Raw genomic sequence first — 13243 nt, 5'->3', positions numbered from 1 at the left:
CGCTCCACTACTGGTTATTGCTTCTTTCTTGGAGATTCTCTTATATCCTGGCATAGTAAGAAGTAAACGGTTGTCTCTCATTCCAGTACTAAAGCTGAATATCGAGCTCTTGCTGACACTACTTTCGAGCTGTTATGGTTACGATGGTTATTCCATGACATGGGAATTTCTCATTCATCTGCAACTCCTCTTCACTGTGACAATCGTAGCGCCATACAGATTGCCCACAATGATGTCTTTCATGAACGCACTAAGCATATTGAGATTGATTGTCATTTTGTTCATCATCATGTGCTCGCGGATACTATTTGCCTTATTCCTGTCCCTTCCCAGGATCAATCTGCCGATATATTTACCAAAGCACATTCTTCTCTTCGCTTTCGTGCTCTCGTTGGCAAACTCCACATGACTGATACATTACCATCTTGAGTTTGAGGGGGGATGTTAGCGTATTTCATCAAAACTTGTATCATTATCTCCTTACTTCTAGGAGATAATTAGATGTACCTATCTTATCTCCTTCTCTCTTATTTCTTTCCTTCTTGTATTCTACTTTTGGTCACCGACCTAGTTTCCTGATTGTATCTCGCTCTATTATAAATAGAGTTGCAACTTATTGAATAATACACGATATAGAAATTATTATCTTCTCCATTCGTCCTTCTTGGTTTCGCATCAGACATATTTTAGGTTTATTAAGCTATAACTAAATTCATTTAGGTGGTGTTTGATAAATCTGAAATCTGAAAAGTTAAAAAGATATTAAAAGGGTCTAAAATCTGAAAAGAAACATTTTGTTTTTTAACTTTTTAGAGGCTCTAAATAAAGAAGGTTGTTTGTGTTAGATCAAACCTTCAGCATATGAAATTCACTAATTTTACTATTTTACCCCTAAATTAGACTATTCGGTTGTAGCGGCGAGTGAAGAAGAAGAAGAAAGGAGAGAGAGAGAGAGGGAGGGAGAAGGCTCGAATTCGCTGCCACTAGTCCATCGGAGGAGTTGCAGCGGCTAGAGAAGAAGAAGAAGAAGAAAGGAGAGAGAGAGAGAGAGAGAGAGAGGTGAGAGTTCAAGGGTATTTTGGACTTTTGGCCAGGTCTGAAACGCATCTGAACACGTTCAACGCCTGTCCCATATCTTATTATTTCAGATCCAAGAATGATTTTTATACCAAAATTCAGATACACTTCCAAATACCTCTGGCGTCTAAAAAACAACATTTCCGGACTTTAGAAGTTATCAAACTCCACCTTAATAAACTACTTAACAGATGCAAGTTTAACTAATTTGCAAAAATCCCCTTACATTTTAGGGAAATAAATTAAATTAAATTTTCGTGATGGTACTGATGACGTGACTTTAATATCCACCGTGAAAAAAAGGAGCCAAAGTCATGCGCACAGGGATGTACCAAACACATAAAGCAGCAGCCTTCTTTGGGGTTGCCAACTTGCCATGCATCTAGACATACAACTACTTTAACATTAAGATTCCACAGTTGTCCATGTCCTTTTGATGGATGACTTATAACTGATCAGCACATCCATCCCTTCCACGTCTAAAGACAGTGCCCATTAACCTTTCTCAACTCCAGGTTAGCCATCCATAGGAATTCATTCATGATGAACATATACAATTAATAAAGGGAAAAAAGTGCATCTTTCACAAAAAATAATTTTGGCAACTGAGAAATTAGTTTTATAGGGAAACCTAGAAATGGTTGAAGTACCTTTTTTTTTAGTTTTTTTTTTCAAATTTTGGGTTTTTAGGAATCTTAAAACATATTTTTTATTATTAAAAAAGTTGGAGGTCCTAAATACCTGAAAACAGGTATTTTGGACCGTATCTTTTTCAAAAAATATAATACGATATACCCAATACGAAACGTATCATATTGATACTTTAAACTATGATTTTGTACATTAATTAATATAACATGTAAAAATATTACTCTAGGATCTGGCCCGATTTGTGTAACTCTAGCTGGGCTGGATAAGTTGGAATAGTCCATACCTAAAAAGTATTGTTGTATAGCATGCATAGAGACTGAAGATTATCCTATTTAATTGAGGCATAAAATATCTATAATTTTTGGCCACTTGGAAAAATGCCCCTAATTACCATGTCCATAGTGTTCTTATATATCATGCTATGCATCCACACATCATGTTGTGAATGGTAGTCCAAGTATCAAAACCAGACCGGACTTGGTTCAACCAGTACTATATACCTGTTATAGCTTATAGGGCTTAATAATAATTAATTGGACAGTTTGAATCAAGTTGGAGTTTTAACCCTCCCCCATGCATTTTACTTTGCCGAATTTGTTTCTTGTTATTTATGTTAGAAGGTGTCATAGAGTAGTAAATGAACTCGATTTAGGGCATCAACCATCAAATCCAACTAAGCCCTCTAAGGAACTTGCTTGAGAATAAGAAAGAAGAATCTCATGTCAATGTGGAATAAGGTTTGAAGGGAAGTTGTAAATATCCAATTCCAAAACTAGAAAGTTTGATTTTGAAACAATAATTGGGCCCTCATGAAGATTGAATGCAGTTATATTCATTACTAAAAATTAAATAAAATTTTCATGCCTATTTATGAGATCATATTTTAAAATTAGTGCCCGTTTGGGAGGGCTTTTTCATGCAGCTTCTTCTGGCTCTGCACCATGGGCCCCACCCCTACAGCTTAGTTATGAGCTATGTTTGATTTAAACCCTGGAAAGCCAAAACTATTGTCTAGTGCCAAAAGCATGGCTTCCCACTAAAGCTTTCCCTAGTGCCCATTTGGGAGGGCTTTCACCAACAGCTTATGCCATTGCAAGTTAGGCCCCACATGGAAAGCCATCAAGTTATATTTGGTAAAAAAAAATAGGGAAATCCAAAAACGCTTACATTCAACTGAGAAATCAACTTTTTGATTAAGTTAATTTTAATAGCTTCTTAGAAGAGGTTCAATCAATACAGCTTAATATGTTGAAGCCCTTCCAAATGGGCCCTTGGTGATTTCTTCAAAGCAAACCAAAACTTCAGCCCTTCCGAACAAGCCTTTTCCTATATATATATATATATATAATTGTTATGTAATTCACATATTATACTAACAACTTTGATGTAAAATACAGTATGTGCCCATTTTGTGTCTAAAGCTCCTCTTTTAGTTTTCATGTATGTTCCTCTAAAGCTCCTCTCTGGCACTCTCTTTGTCCACATATCCGACCAATTACATTGCACCTTAAACGTAATACTTGTTATTCCTCTCATTTTCTTCTCTCTTACAAATTCAACATTTCCCGGCTCCTGGTCTTCCTAAAATTCTCCACTCTCATTAATTTGTGACGTTTTCATCAGGTTGGATTGCTGAGAGTTGAAGATTGAGAGTTGAACATATATAGATCAGTTTATGAGACCACTTCTTCAACTTGTTAATAAATAACCATCCAGTAGCTGAATGGAAATACACAACTAGCCTTCATCAGCAATTTGCAGTTCCACTTGTCGATGTTTTATGCAGATCGGTCATTGTTTGGCAGTTTGACACTATTCTGTAACAGTGAATATGTACTATGGGTTAAGCAATTGTAATTAACCAAACAAGCAGGTCGGCAGTATCCAATAATCTAATAAATTTATTGTTGTTTCTTTATCGAGTAATAATTGATTTTAAATAGATTCTTATAAGTTGGCAACCTACCTCTAACTCTATCTCTAAGTGGCACAATAAACAAACCTCCTATTGAATAAATATTGTGGTCCAGTTTTAAGTTCTCTAAGACTATGTTTGGTTTGAAGAAAAAAAGTAGAAAAAGGAAAGGAAAGATAGAAAAACCTATACAAGGTTTGTAATCCTTACATTTTCTTTCCTTTTCCTATGTTTTCCTTCAAACCAAACATAACCTAAGGGGGCGTTTCTTATCGCCGGTTCCAAAAACAAATCAAAACTCTCTGGTTTGAAACAGATTATATGTTTTCGAAATAAAAATACAAAAACATGTTCATGATTGTGTATGTGTTTTTTGTCTATTAAAACAAAAACATGTTTTTGTTATTTAATTTGCTGATGTAACAATTTCAAAAACAAATGAAAACCTCATAAGGGTTCCTCTTCTTTTTAAACCAACCAAACTGGTTCAAAGAAGCCTTCCGTATGTGCTTTATTATTATACTGCATATTGAATAAAATATAATAAAAAATAAAAAGAAAAGTATAAGGATTGGTCAAGTTCAATTTGCATAATAGCACAAACAAATGTCAAGAATTCCGGCAGAGAACCCATTCCATTTTCAAAATGTAATTGAAGCCGGAATGGAAACCTATTCTCGTTCATTGACAAAATCCAGCTAAAATTCAATATTCTTCTTTTTTAATAATTTAACATTTGATAGAAGGAGAGTATATCTTCTTTCCTCTTTCAGACAATGTTGCTGTACGGAGTGGCTGGGCTTCTAATCCTGTTTATGCACTTTGAAACTGGGGTGGCAGTGCTACAACCATCTTCTTCGTCTATTCACTTAATCACTTGTTTATCTTATTAAAAAATAGGTTAAATTATTTAAACCTCGCCTGTGTTTTCTGATAATTAAGTACTCTAACCTCCCTTAATATTTTGTACTTTGATCTCTCCAATTTCTTTTTTTAACATTTCAGAGAAAATACACAAACAGACCCCTTTCTGTCTGCCGTATGACATTAAGAAACTAACAAAGAATGACAATGTCATGCTTTTAAACACTCCAAAATTCCTAGTCTGCCCATGGATGACAATACTAGCTAGGGTGTCTATTGATCGAAATACAACTCAAAATTTTGGGGTTTGAGTAGGGCTGCAATTCGGGTTGCTTGATATGAAAATTTTCAACTATATTGGACTTAATTAGGGTTTCGGTTCATTAAAAATTTAATAAATTTCCAATCAAATTCAACCCAAATTGCACCCCTACGTGTTTGAGTGGCTTTGTAAGATTGGAGAGGCAAATTAGATTTTTTCGGCTCAGTTTGGAAGGAACAGTGTAAATACATACAAAATACATGGTTTTGCACTCTAGAAATTTGTATTTATATTCTTTCCAAACTGAGCCTTCAGTACAATTAAAGGTAAAGTTGGTATATGAGATGTATTTTTTCTATTTGAAAAAGTAAAAGGAATTAAAAAGGGTCACCAAGAGTTGAGAGTGCAAAACTTTATTTAGGCTCAGTTTGGAAGGAGTACAAATGCAAATTTATAGAGTGCAAAACTTTATATTTGTATTATTCTGCATGTATTTGTACTATACATATTTGCATTTGTACTCTTTCCAAATTGAATCTTTACCAAAAAAAATAAAAAAATCAAATGGATTCACAAGCAAGATTCGTATCTAGTCTACTTCTACATAGTTTAGACTCTTCAACCTGCAAATACATCTCATGTTAAATTCAAATGTGAACCAACCCACGTTTACTTAAATAATTTAACTATTTTTATTAGGTAAAAATATATTTTTCAATGCAATATAATGATTATATTTCCTTTTAATCCCTTCTATAATCATATTGGATATCAGGTATTCTCATGCATCCCATGGATCCCCACTAATATAAAATATAAAATAGAAGGTTCAACTATAATAACGGAAAGTTAACCAATCAACTAATATATTAAAAAACGATGGTAACCAATCAAATGACATTCATCAAAATTCTCAGGGGAAGGGGTGACTGGTCAAACCTTTCATGCATGGACATAGAATATTAAATATCAAAATTCGAGGTATTAGGATGGAAGCAGGTCACACAACCAAACACATATCCAATCCGATTTTAGATTTGGTCATTTTACCAACCCAATTATAAGCTAAATATGGATACATTACAAGATTAGATCTTGGACCAACTTGATATCCTAGTTAAAATGCCCTATATGTGATAATTAATGGAGTGATTGATTAAAAGATGATTTATGAGAGGTTCACTTAAAATAATGCAACTTAAATAATGGGTCCGTACTTCAGTTTTCAAGGTAATTAAGACACTTGATGCTAATACTATTGTAATCATGTGAATGCCTTTTTTTTATCTTTTAAGAAATTTAAAATTTGACAAAATTTTAAAAATATTTTTTAATATATTGACTTAAACCTATTTCTTTTTTTGTGCTATACTAGAAGCGACTCGTCTGATGCATAGACTGGTGTAATTAGGGGTGTAAATTGGATTGGATTAGGTCCAATCCGATCTAGTTCAATGCGAGTCCATTATAAATAGATCAGGTCCAATCCAATCCAATGAATGTTTTTGACCAATTTGGATCGATTCAATTTAATGTTTGGACCATCCAATCTGTTCAAATTCATTTTGATTTAAAATTGGTTTCAACCCAAACCTAGTCCATTGACATGTGTATTCTTATCTTATATCAATGGACCAGATATTGGCTTAATCCAACCTAATTTAATATAAATTTGTTACGGATGGACCATGTTCAATCCAATCTAATAAATATTTTGGACCGAATTGGTCCAATCCAATGTCTTATTGGTCTGTTCAATCTATCCAAATTGATTTTAGATTGGATGGGATCCAATCCAAAACCAGTTCATTGACACCCTTAGGTGTAATCAAAAGATGTCCATGTTCTATAAATATTTCTTAATAAAAGAGAAATTAAATTAGTTGTGGATGAATTTTAATAGCCCCATTTTTATTTTTATTTTTATTTTTATCTTTATTTTTAAATTACAAAAAAAAATATCACAAAATTTTAAGGAGATTAGAGCAGTCAATGAGTTGGGTGTGGTTAAGATAGAGTGGACTAGTCCCAAACCGATTATTAATCGGTTCTATAAAGTAGAGCTAGAACCAAAACAATTATTATTCAGGTAATAGGGTCTGACCCAATTATATATACTTGACATTTATAATCACCTAATAATAATAATAACAACAACTTTGGACTCCACTATTAAACATAAACTTAATAAAAATGAAAAAAAAAATGGCAAATTACATCTATGAAAATTTTCCTTAGACGTAAAATATAACAAAAATTACAAAAAAACCAAGATATCTTTATAGATTTTTAACCATATAATCAATCACAAACCAACATAATCAGTTATATCAATTCGGTTCTATACTTATATTAGATGGACTCAGCCCAGCCCATGTACAGGTGTAACTAAAGAGAGTTGAGAAGCAATATAAGGAGGAGAGAGAATAAGCTGACGTGGCCAATTAAATATAAATATTATAGAACAGACAAATGTGAGGATAGATAAGATGAGTGGCTTTAAAAAAGAAGGATAAGATGGGAACTGGGAAGAGACAAAGGCAGGATGATTAGGGGAATAAGACGGGGTTGGGCATGGAACTCAGAACTCAGATGCCCTGCCTTGTTTGTCACATCTGACAAGTTGGAGTTGTAATGTTGTGTCAAACTATCAATCATTGGGAGCTTATGAGCGTCACGTCCTTTTCAACCTACAGCCTACAGGACAAAATTGACTGGTCCTCTCACTCTCAGACCTACTGCATGCCCACTCGGCACTTCCAGTCTTCACCCAACTTCCGTTGTGATCTCGTTGGGATGGGATGGGATCCCTTCTCACTCCTCCATATCTTCTACAAACAACAGTGTGGCCCGGTCAGCCGGTCAGGTCAGGTCAGGTCGACAAAAGCCGTCCAACCTAAATTGGTCATGAGTCATGACTCAATGAGACTCCGGAGAAAGAGAAAAAGAAAAAGTAAAATTAGACAATAATTAAAAGGGTAAATTATAAAGACCCTCTTTGTATTATGGGGTTAGTAACAAAACCCCTCTGTACTTTTTTTTTGAGATAAAAAGATCCCTTGAACTTTGGCCATTAAACAAAGACCCTCTTCCGTTAGTATTCCATTTGTTTAAAAATTTTTAAATGCTCAAACTACCCTTTTTATACCGTTCAAAATTAACCCCAAGCACTCCACATAGCAAAGGGTTGGAAAGTTTTTGCATCATTTCGGGTTGTGCATCTAGACGAAAACCACTATAAAGACACTCGAACCTTTAATCCGTAGAGATGGCATTTGGTCCCCCACCTCTCTCCCTCTCTGTTAAATTCATTCATTTATTTATTTCAATGAAATAATGAGAGAGACGTTGTAACGTAAAAAAATATAATTGAAACAGAGTAATACGGGGGGAGAAACAACAACGACAGGGAATCTGTTTACGCCGCCTGGGTATGAGCTTGCTCGAGTCGAGATCTCAGTCTTCCTCCACCACCTCGTCACCCGCTTCAGGTATGATTTATACATGCACCAGGAAAAGAAAAATGAAAATTTTCTGCGTTTCTGTTTCTGGGTTTTCAAAGATTAACTCATTAATCGTTAAACGAATAATTGCAGCTGGGCTCCGGCCAACGAAGACAAGCTGGTTTTCTTCCTGACCACCAGGACTCTCAAGCGATATCCAATCAACGTCCAGCGCAGAAGGAAAATTGCAACACACACAGAAGAAGAAGAAAAATGAAGAAGAAGATGATGATGAAAAGAGAAAAAACGTGAAATGTAACAGAGAAGATAGAATAGGAAGGAAAATATCAGAATTCTAGAAGATAGAAATAATGCTCTGTTGTAATTCTGGCTCCACCTTGATAAGAAAGAATAAAATAAGATAAGGTCTACGGTAGTAGAAAAAGGAATACAGAATCTATTTCATCTTTCTAACATGTTTGTCGTGCTCTCTACCACTCCTTTTTTCTTTCTCTCGTGTCCTCCTCGAACCCCCAACCAGTCGCTCAACTGAGTTTTTTTTTTTTTTTACTTTTGGGGTGTTGGATCAGGGATCTAGAGGACCAGATATTCATTTCCTAGGTTAAATAGGTTTTAAGAGAAAAAAGATTAGAAAAAAAAAATAAAACAAGTTTAATGAGGTATTTTAGTAATTTAACACTTTCCGTCATTTAACTGAATGGCCAAGTTGGTCTTTGTCTAATGGCTAAAGTTCAGAGGTTTTTTTTTGACAAAAAATACAGGACGACTCTGTCACTGACCTATAGTATAAGAGAATTTTTGTAATTTACCCTAATTAAAAATGAAAAGGGAAGAGGATAAAAATTTTTTAGACAACCTCTCCTGGTTATCTTTCTTTTGCTTTTGGTGGGAAGCACTTTATAGTGATTTTTAAAACAAATGAATAAGCATCCCCTCAACATATGACAATCACAGGCTACACCTCCTTTATATTTCTAAACTTACACCGTGACTACTAACTTCTCGGAGAAGAGGTGCACATATTTGAAACTAAACCAAATCAATTGATTAAATCAGTTTGATTTTTATTTTTTATTTACATAATATATATTATAAATATATAAAATATAAATAATATATATCAATGAGATCAGTTTATTTAATCATAATTCCATAATTAAATCAAAACTGAAATAACCGTTTTGATTAACCGGATTTTTCAATTCAGGTTACGAGTTTCAGTTTGGTTTTTGGGTTTTCCGGTTTGTATGAGCACCCCTGGGCCAAGTATTCTCTTCATTATTTGCAAACTTGATTGCTGCAATTAGAGATCACAGAAATTCCATACGGAAGCAGCGCCTGGTGACATATTAGATGTAAGAAACATGAGTAACAATTATTTTCTGCATTCAGATTGATATTACCAGAATAAATGAGGAATTGCTAATAAAGTTGCTAATTGCATTCCAATGAAAGATCTTCACGTGCTATTCAGAGCCCACTATGCGAATTAATTAACAAAACAATTTAAAGCATAACAAGCCAACAAGAGATGGTCAAAAAAAGAGATACGGAATTCCTCTTTACCACCTTTGAGTTTGTTTGGTATCGCTATGGTGCTTAATCTAATAAACATTTTTGTATGATTTTATTTTGAAAATTGAGACAAAATCTACTTCAAACGTTTTTTAATACCTTGGTATCAGTAAGCGCCATATAAGTCAATTAGTAAAAACAAATGTCCTTACAAATGAAAAACATCATTTTTAGTGTTTTTCTGATTATGGGCTCTCACAAAAATCGAGAGACACTTTTAAATTTTCATATAGCGCTGAACTGGCATCGATGCTTCAAATAGACAAGTCTAGATCTCCTACTTACGAGAATTCTGCTCACACCTATCCACAATATACTACCCCCGTGAATTGGAAGCATCTCCCCCTTTATAATACTATGCAGAGAATAAGATGTTCTCTATATGGATAAACAATAAGCATGAACAGAATTATCATGAATAGAAAAGCCAGACTCCAAATAAACACCATCTTAATCAAATGGGAACAGGGGAACTCCCCGGTCAGTGCCTGCTACTACCATGAAATAAGTTCAAATGAACTAACAGATGAAATCATAACCACAATTAACAAATCCCTCTCTCTCCGTAAAATATTATTCTAAAACCATCCACTAATCAACTAAATCATCAACTGTTTAAGATTAAAATAAAAATAAAAATGGGCAAACTTCCTCCAAAAGCTAAACAAATAAATTAGTGACAGAAATTCGATCTATCGGCAATGGGTTAATATTATTCTTTAATAGTTTCTTTATTCTCAAAATATATATTATTCTAACTTCCGCAAAGGATTAACATCACACGTCTCACCAGATGTAACTTGTAACTTAATGGCAACATCCAAAGATGGAACCACGAATTTCAATTTATTTCAACCTTGTACGTTTTAAAAGAACAAACGGATAACTATGACTAGATTTGTGGCAAATCAGAGTTTCCATGTTTATCATCCACGTAAGCTAGAAATGCTTCCAGCTGGTGTCGTTGAATTTATTAAAAAGGATTAAAATAAAATATATTTGAATGGTCAAAACCCCAATATTATTTGTCCGCTTTTATTTTTATTAAAATACCTAAATCTTTGGACATGATTAAACCCTCTCCATAACTTAGATATTTTCTTTTAATAAAGGAAATTTGTCTAAAACCCCATGAATTTTTAACATTTCTCTTAAATTCATAACTTTTCAAAATGTCTAAAACTTATTATGTCAATAAGTTTTTGTTTTCCAAAACTCACCTTCCGTTAGTATACGTTAATGCTTTTTAACAGAGGTGTCCATGTCAGCATAAATAATAATTTGTATGACCAAATTACCCTTGAATAGTGAGTTAGAGGAAAATTGGTCTTTTTTAGCTTTCAATTTTCTTTTTTTTTTGTATTTTTAATGTTTTTTATAATTTCTGTTTTTTTACATTTTTCTATTTTCTACAATCTATAAATTTTCATGTATTTTTGTTATTTATTTACAATTTCTGTGTTTTTCTATATTTTTATTTTCTGATTTTGTTTTTCAATTTCTATAGTTTCTATAATTTGAAAATAAATTTTTTATTTTGTTTACAATTTCTATATTTTTTGTAATTTCTTTATTTTTATGTATTTCATATTTGAAAATATTTTTTTGAACTTTTTCTTTTTTTCATGTTTAAATATTAAAATGGTAATATATTAACACCTGTTAATTTATTTTGTATATATTTTATATTTTTTATGAAGGTTAAAATGGTAATATATTAACACCTGTTAGTCTATTTAACGTCAAGTTAGTGACATATGGTGAATTTTAGACATTTTGAAAAGTTGTGGTGAATTTAAGAGAAATACTAAAAACTCATGATGAATTTTAGACAATTTCCCTTTAATAAATCTTCAATCTATACCACTTCATTGATTTTCTGAATTTATTTATCAAAACCCCACCTATAATACGATACTTTCCTTATGTTTTATATTTTGATAGATTTTACCCACCTATCACTCTTATCAAGTCTCAGTTGTACATGAAGTTGAACATGAACCATACCAAATTAGAGCTTACCCTTCATGAAGTTTCTATCAGCTAGGGTTTGGCCCTGTTCTATTTCAACAACTATCCGCCAATCGCCAATCATGAAGTTTCAATCAGCTAAGGTTTGGCCCTATTCTACTTCATCGAGTATATCCAGACCAAGAGGCCCCCCGGCCTAATATGTCAAAACTCAAGAGATGTTGCATAAATAGTTATTTAGCACTTCTGCCTATCTACCATAATGACACTCGAGATCTGCTACGACAAGTTGTCCCTACATCCTTACCCACAAAGCATCACCATCACTGTATATTTGGAATATCTCTCCGTGAATAACAACAAATATTTCCTATAATATCTCATGAATAGAGCTACGGGAGCAGCTTGTGGATAACAAATCCGAGCCCGTTTAATGATGGTCACAGAATAATATAGACTATATAGTGATGTGATGAATTCCACTATTGGCATTTTTGTTTCTATAAGCTAAAAGCTTAAAACCAATAAATTTTGACCAGGTTAGATTGTACAGTGGCTTGGGAGAAGCTCAGGCCCAACTTTGGCCCAGACCCGAGATTGTATAAACCAGGCAGGGCTCTAGCTGAGCTGACCTTGGCCTAGGTAACCAGGCCAATGCAACTGAACGGTGAAGATATCTCTCTTCTTGGTTGGAAGTCTTAAATGGCACTAGCAGATAGGCTGGCAATCACCCATATCCACCCAATTTATTGGCGGGTCAATGTGGGTCAAGTAATCTATTAGGGTCAGTGGAAAAGGGTCAGGGTGGATTGGGTCAAGAGTACCCATTTGGGGTCAGGATGAGTTGGGTCGCACGGGTTAGGATGGGTTGGGTCAAAGTTAACTCTATCTATACTTAGGGGTGCCAAATGGGTGAGATTGGTTGGATTGGGTAAGGGTTGAATACCAACCCACCCATATTGACCAACCAACCCACCATGACCCATCATCAATCCTTGTTACAGGGTCATAACCCACCCTAACCCTAACACACCCTAAACCGCCCATTTTGACCCACTTGACCCACCCATATTGACCATAAACCACCCTCACCCATACTAATCCACCTACCCTCACCTATAAATACAAAAATGGGTTGGGACAGCCCATTTACCCGAAATAATAATTTTTTAGAGAATAATCTCTCTCAAGGATGCCATGTGATAGAACCGGGCCAAGTCAACCCATATATCCAAAAAAAAAAAACATTTTTGAGAAAACCATCTCTCTTAAAACTACCACATGACAGAAACAGGTTGGGTTGACCCGTATATCTAAAAAAACATTTTTGAGAGAATCATCTCTCTCAAGACTACCACGTGACAAAAACAAGTTAGGTTAACCCGTATATCCGAAAATGCAAAAAGTATAGATAAATGCAGAAAATAGTAGAAAAATTATAAAAAATGCAAAAATACCAAAAAA

This window comes from Nelumbo nucifera, chromosome 2, assembly GCF_055504915.1.
Source record: "Nelumbo nucifera cultivar China Antique chromosome 2, China Antique-T2T, whole genome shotgun sequence".
Classification (NCBI taxonomy): domain Eukaryota; kingdom Viridiplantae; phylum Streptophyta; class Magnoliopsida; order Proteales; family Nelumbonaceae; genus Nelumbo; species Nelumbo nucifera.
The sequence above is the reverse complement of the archived record's forward strand: the minus strand, read 5'-3'. Positions refer to the sequence as shown.